The sequence below is a fragment of the Aulonocara stuartgranti genome (genome assembly GCF_965226115.1).
Source record: "Aulonocara stuartgranti genome assembly, chromosome: 16".
In the NCBI taxonomy this organism is placed as follows: Eukaryota; Metazoa; Chordata; class Actinopteri; order Cichliformes; family Cichlidae; genus Aulonocara; species Aulonocara stuartgranti.
Window position 1 is genome coordinate 37,975,857 of NC_138952.1, and position 7,053 is coordinate 37,982,909.

The following is a 7,053-nucleotide window of genomic DNA, read 5'->3' on the forward strand; positions in this document are numbered from 1 at the left end:
TGCAGGGCACTATTGTGTTAAACGCTGAACTGTAATCAACAAACAGCATTCGCACATAGTTACCCTGTTTCTTGTCCACGTGGCTGAGAGTGGTGTGTAGGACGTGGGCGATGGCATCCTCTGTGGATCTGTTGGATCTGTAGGCGAACTGCAGCGGATCTGTGGTGTCTGGGATGGAGGAGGAGATGATGTTCTTCAGCAGCCTCTCAAACACCTTCATTACTACCGAGGTCAGTGCAACTGGCCGGTAATCGTTCAGGGATGAGGGTTTGCTGTTCTTGGGCACAGGGATGATGGTGGATCTTTTGAAGCATGTGGGGACCACAGACTTCGCCAGGGACTCGTTGAAGATGTAAGTGAACACACCTGCTAGCTGGTCAGCACAGCAGCGCAGCAGACGGCCGGTGATGCCGTCTGGCCCCGCCGCTTTCCTTGTGTTCACTCTCCTCAATGCCGCTCGGACGTCATGCTCCGCGATGCTGGTCACCGGTCTCTCGCTGATGACGTCACTGTCCTCGGTAGTCAGGCGGTAGATAGCATTAGCCGCCTGGCTAACCTCGAAACGGGCGTAGAACTGATTCAGCTCGTTGGTGAATGCAGAGTCGGCGTTGATCGGTGCCACATACTCCGTGTGTCACCCTGGTGGAAGCGGGACTCCACACATTCCCGGTACCGGCGTTTGGTATCTCTCACCGCGCGCTGCACGCCGTATGAGGCCACTTTGTAGGCGCTCATATCGCCAGTGGCGAGACCCGTGTTGTAGGAGGCGGTCCTGGCGTTTACTGCAGTGCGGATCGATCTGTCCATCCACGGTTTCTGGTTTGGGAATGTGGTGACTCTCGCAGTGGGGATAATCTCCTCTGCTAGCATATAGCCTGTCAACTGTAGAAAATAAGACCCGAGCATTATGGCTGTTTTTAGTGATGATGTCAGAGAAGTAGGACCTTCTTGCACTCCTCAGTTGTAAATTATAATTGTGAAGTTTCTCTTTATAGATGTCATAATGAACCTGGAGGTTTGTTTTTCTCCATCTGCGCTCAGCTTTCCTACACTCTCTTTTTTCATTTTTCACTAGTATGGAGTTTCTCCATGGAGACTTTTTCCTTCCAGAGATAACCTTCACCTTAATGGGAGCAATAGTGTCCATTACATTTAACATGTTAGCATTGAAGCTATTGACGAGCTCATTGACTGACCCTCTGGACAGGTCAGGTGTTAATGGGAAGACCTGGTTAAAAATCGCACTACTGTGTTCGGTTATACACCGTTTTGTGATCACTGTTGTTGATATATTTGTATGGGCTGAGATTTTACTTTCAAAGAAAACACAGTAATGATCAGACACGCCCACATCAGACACAGTAATGTTTGAAATGCTCAGGCCCTTGGAGATCAGTAGGTCAAGAGTGTGTCCTCTATTATGTGTGGCCTCTGTTACATGCTGAGTCAGCCCAAAGTTGCCCAGAGTGTTACTCAGGTCTTTAGTCCCTTTGTCCTGAGGGTTGTCCACATGGATGTTAAAATCCCCAACAATAATTACACAGTCGAAATCAACACAGATCACAGACAGCAGTTCACTGAGGTCATTAAAAAAGTCTGTGCAGTATTTGGGAGGCCTGTAAACATTAAGAAACACAACTTTGGATGGGGCCTTCAGCTGTAAAGCCACATATTCAAAAGCCTGAAAACGTCCAGGAGATAGCTGCTTACATTGAAATGATTCATTAAATAAGACAGCAACCCCTCCTCCTCTCCTGCTCACCCTGGCCTCACTGATAAAACTGTAGTTAGGAGGGGTCGTCTCGATGAGAACAGCTCCACTGTTACTTTGGTCCAACCAAGTTTCAGTTAAAAACATAAAATCAAGGCTGTGCTCAGTGATTAAATCATTAATTAAAAATGTTTTCCCAGCTAAAGATCTGACATTTAATAAAGCCAACTTAAGTGTTTTAGAGGTATTACTTGCCCCCTCATGTTTGGGAGCAGTCTGTGGCACACAAGGTATGTTTACTATGTTTAAAGATCTTTTAGAGTGCAGCTCTCTGTGTTTTGACCAGGCCACATGTCTCCTGTCACCTAAAAGTACAGAAATTTTAAAACCTTCTAGTAAACAGGGTCCCAGCTTCTCCTGGGAAAAGTCACCACTGCCATAATCCTCGCAGCCCGGACCCTTCACACATCACACATCAGACTGCGGAGACAGGGCATGAAGGTGGTAAGGAGGAACTAAGGGGGGCGAGGCTGGGCAGTGTGACTTCAATTGCTCTGTTGAGGGTGGGGCTCGATGGCGAACCTTTGGCCGCTCTGGTGGGGGGTTTATGGAGGACAAAAAGGGATTGGGCCGGGGGTAGATCTGAGCCCAGCATTGACCCGCTCCATCATCTCCTCAGTGAGTAAAGGTGTAACTACAGCCAGCTTGAAGGCCTGTGGTACATAGCTGATTATTAGAGATAGGTTGATCACATTTAAGATTGGAGCATTAATTAATGACAGGATTTGTTTGAGCAGTTTTGGTGGACAGCTGGATGGCATCAATGCTTTAATGAGCTAACCATGCTAACGCGTTGACACAGCGCAGCCCCACACACAGGGTGAGCCGCGCTAACCTGTTAACGGAGCTTTGCCACGTTAATGCAGTTATGGCATTAACATCATTTTAACAAGATTAGTGTTGATAGCACTAAATATTATTACTATTATTTTGAGTGTCAGATGAGCAGCAGAATAATGTATTGTGTAGAGAATGCCGGGAAAGCATCCCGACTAAAGGTTGGAGCACTACTAGTATTTTCAGTATTTACAACAGCGCCATAAAGTGCAAAATGAAGAGTGTGTGAAACTTTGTGCTGTATCCCAGACCGCGAAGTCTCCCAGCCTCTTGCCCCGAAACAAACCGACTTACAAAACTTATATACCGTATTTTTCGTACTGTTAGCTTACACTAAAATCATTTCATTTTTAAAAAATCGACAGAGCGCCTTATGTATGAATTCTGGTTGTGCTTACTGACCGTGAACCGATTTTATGTGGTACAAGACACTCAGCAATCTGTCAAAAAATGTTTAAGTACGACTTTGGTAAGCTACAGAGCCGCACTGCTTGATGGATTATCGGAGCATTATGGCTAGCGTAGTCAGGAGCCTCGCGGAGTGATGTGTACTGTGCTTCAACGTAATATTACCGTATTGTGTGTGTGTATAAAGACCACAGATGGCTCCTGTTCAGAGACACGGTTACAATGCGGATTTCAAACTCCAGGCTGTCAGTCACGCAGTAGAGGTTGGGAACAGAGCAGCTGTGAAGTCTGCCTGTCTTTGTTATTATGCTCAGCGTCTGTTAGTTTACATTTTGACTGCACAATTGTGTGCGTTTTGTTATGCACAAAAACAACATTGTTTTATTTTATTTATGGAGCATTATTATTTAATACATACTGATAATTTATTTTGGAGTAATTTTGTTCATGTATATCTGCGCTGTACGTTAATAAAAGTGCCTGTGTGCGAGCTGGGACACAGGTTTGACTAAGAACTCTCTTTTTGTTCTTACTTTATGGCTTTAAAAAAAATATCGAGATGTATATCGTATATTGCCATCCAGCTAAAGAATATCAAGATATGAATTTTGGGCCATATCGCCCAGCCCTACCTCCAGCTGACGTAACCGGGTGTCATTACTGGTGACTTGAATTAGGATTTTACTGGATTTATATTTACCCTTAGCCAGCAGTTTTAAGTTTAAAGAGGCAATTCTTCTAGCAAGTTGGCTACGAGCTAAGCTAAGATAGCGAAACTGTAAAGTGAGTGAATACTTTGGCCACAAATTAGGGAGTGAGAACACAGAGAGTGTGCTTCAGATGAAGCACGTGAAGATTATACAATGAAAAAGGAAGTTATCTAAAAAATTTTAATTAAGTTGCTATGTAGATAAGCTACTCAAAAACACCACTGTGTGTTGGAACAGGCACAGGAAGTGATACTCTACCGCAGAGAGTGCGAACACCAAGTGACAGCGCCACTAAGACAAGAAAGAGATAACTTTAAGGGAACAGCTGACACTGCGTCACACATCAAAGAGTCTGTGTGCACATTCCATGAAGCTTAACGCTGTGATGAAACCGTCGTGTCCACCACAAACAAAAGCAGAGGGTTGAACAACCGTCAGTTCAAGGAGCTACTCAGCAAGCTTCAGTCAGAGTACAGCCATCTGGTTTATCACTGTGAAGTGCGATGGCTGAGTTGTGCTAATATGCTTGCATGATTTTATACACTGTGGGAAGAAGTCAGACGCTTCATGGAGATAAAGGGGAAACCTGTCATTGAGCTCAGTGATGGCAATTTCCTCAGTGACCTGGCTTCATGGTGAACATCACCAAGCACATGTCAGAGCTTTATGAAGCGCCTTGAGGCGACTTTTGTTGTGATTTGGCGCTATATAAATAAAATTGAATTGAAATTGAATTAAACATCAAGCTGCAAGGTCCCAACCAGCTCATCAACTCTCTGCTTTCAAATGTGGAATCATTTGAAGTGAAGTTAAGGCTGTGGCAAGGACAACTGGAAAAGGGAAACACTGTACACTTTCCCACCCTGCAAGAGCAAAAGCCTGACGTTACAACTGAATATGCCAGTGAGTGTGCAAAACTCATTCAAGCAGGAGAGGTTTCAAGATGTGAAGAATATCCAAAAGGAATTGGACATGTTTGCTACGCCATTTAATGTACAACCATCTGATGTGCCAGACACCTTCCAATGGAAATAATTGGGCTGCAAAACAAGTACGAGCTCAAAGCTAAAAAACAGCTTTGAGCAGCACCATCACGATCACAACCAGCTGACATCAGACACCTCGCCAAAAAGAAACAGTTCCAGCCATCTCATTAGGTGAGTCTGACGAGCGGAAATGCAGCAGACATGAGGCTTAGTAACACAGTAGTTATAGACTTTACTTTTTTCAAAACAAAAGGAAAAAACTGCAGTGTGGGCAATGAGCTGTCAGGGCTTTTTTCTGTGATTTTACACATTTATTTCTTACGATTTAAGTACAAAAAGCCGTGCCAACAGATTTCTGTCTTTGTCACAGCAGCTTTTTCTTTATCAAGTAGAAAAACAGTTAAACATGTCACTTCTTTACACTGACAGAAAGGGAAGTTTCACTGGTCAAAAGCCAGACATCATGCCAGCATCCTAAGAAATCAGAAACAAATGAATTGAGATCTGTCAGTGTGGGTTATAACGCCATGTCTAAAGCTATGGCACTCCACCAAACCGGAACAGCCGTGAACCTTCCAGGAGTGGCCGTCCAGCCACGACTAATTCAAGAGGTCACCAAACAGCCCAGAACATCCAAAGAGCTGCACAGCTCACTCGCCTCAGTTCATCACAAGGGGGAAGCAACAAAGTACATATACTTTGTACTCCACTATACTAAAGTAGAACTTTAAGGTACCTGTACTTTACTGGAATACTTTTTACTTTTCCTCAATACATTTTAAACAAATATCTGTACTTTGGACTCCTTACATTTTCTCGTTACTTTTGCTTTAACAAATTTACAGGGACTTATTGTTTTTGTCACTCTGAGCCTTCAGTCCTCTTTAAAATAATCACCAGGGGACGTCACATACAAAGAGATGACATGTGCCATAGTAACGGGTCCAAGTGGGCCACTGTGTGGTTTTGTTTTTTTGGCACAGCTCTGCAACGACTGCAGCTGTCCGTAAGTTGTGGTTGCTGTACTCCAGCATCTAACGAGCCCTACAGAAGACGATCAAACGTAAAGGGAGTAACATGTTGTGGCAGGTAATTTCAAATGCAGCGTATCTATCAGCTCAACAAACATCAGCAAACACACAAACTGTTTCGTTGTGCTGACTTTTTACAGTCAGTTACAATAACTCGTACTGCGTACTAGCTAGCATGACCGAGTTTCTATACAGTACAGTTGGGTGGGTGCTATGATGTTCGTGATGTTGAACTTTATTCATAAGGTTAGTTATTAGAGTTTCCAACCGTTCCGTAAAAAACGGAATCGTCCCGCATTCAGAGAAAATATTACGCGTTTCGTATTGAGCTGAAAAGGAACACAGTTTGTCCCAGACTACAGCTAGAATGGAAAAAGACACAAGACATGCAAGTTACGTCTCTCTTGTTTGTTTATCGCCCACTTTGCGCCAGAAAGAGGAAACCAGCGGATGTCAGGCTAAACAACAGCAGCACGTTTAAGCTTGATCAGCTGTTGTTAGAATTTATTCAATATTAATTTCTAGTATCAGCTGATGTTTGCTGGAGCCACAGCTGTAAAGCTGCTGGTCATGATGTCAGTTTGGATATGTGGTGAGAGGGAAACATGAAGATGAAACCAGGAGATGTCCTTACTGAATCATCAGAGCTGAGCAGGTGATGGAGAAACAGGTTTACCTTTTAGGTGACATGAATGAGTTGAAGGGAAGTTATGAACTGTTTCTGAGAGACAAATAACACCAGGATCCTTTTCTAAGTAGCTGACAGCTGGTAACTGTGCAGGGGCGGGTCTAGCAAAGTGTTGCCAGGGGGCCACGTAGGGCATTAATAGGGAGAGGGGGGCACAAAGACATGCTTTTCCTTCTAATGCTCCAGCTTCAAGTTCTTGGGGACACTGAAGAAGAACCACCTGTCTACTCATATACTGGTTAACTTCTACCGCTGTGTGATAGAGAGCATCATAACCAACTGTGTCACAGTCTGGTATGCAAACTGCTCTGTTGCTGAGCGCAAGGCACTGCAGCTGGTGGTGAAAACCAACGCATCACAGGGACTCCACTTGCTGCCACTGAGGATGTCCACAAGAGGGTTAGGGTTAGCCGAGCATGCATCATTCTCAGGGACTCCTCTCATCCTGCCTCCAGCTCCTCCCCTCCAGAAGGCGCTACAGGAGCCTTCAGACTAAAACCAGCAGGTTTAGGAAGAGCTTCTTCCCCACAGCTGTCACCCTACTGAACTCAGTCCCCGCTGAACCTTTCCATCCACACTCAATGATCCCTTCTACACTCCTCCTCCCAGTGACCATGATAAT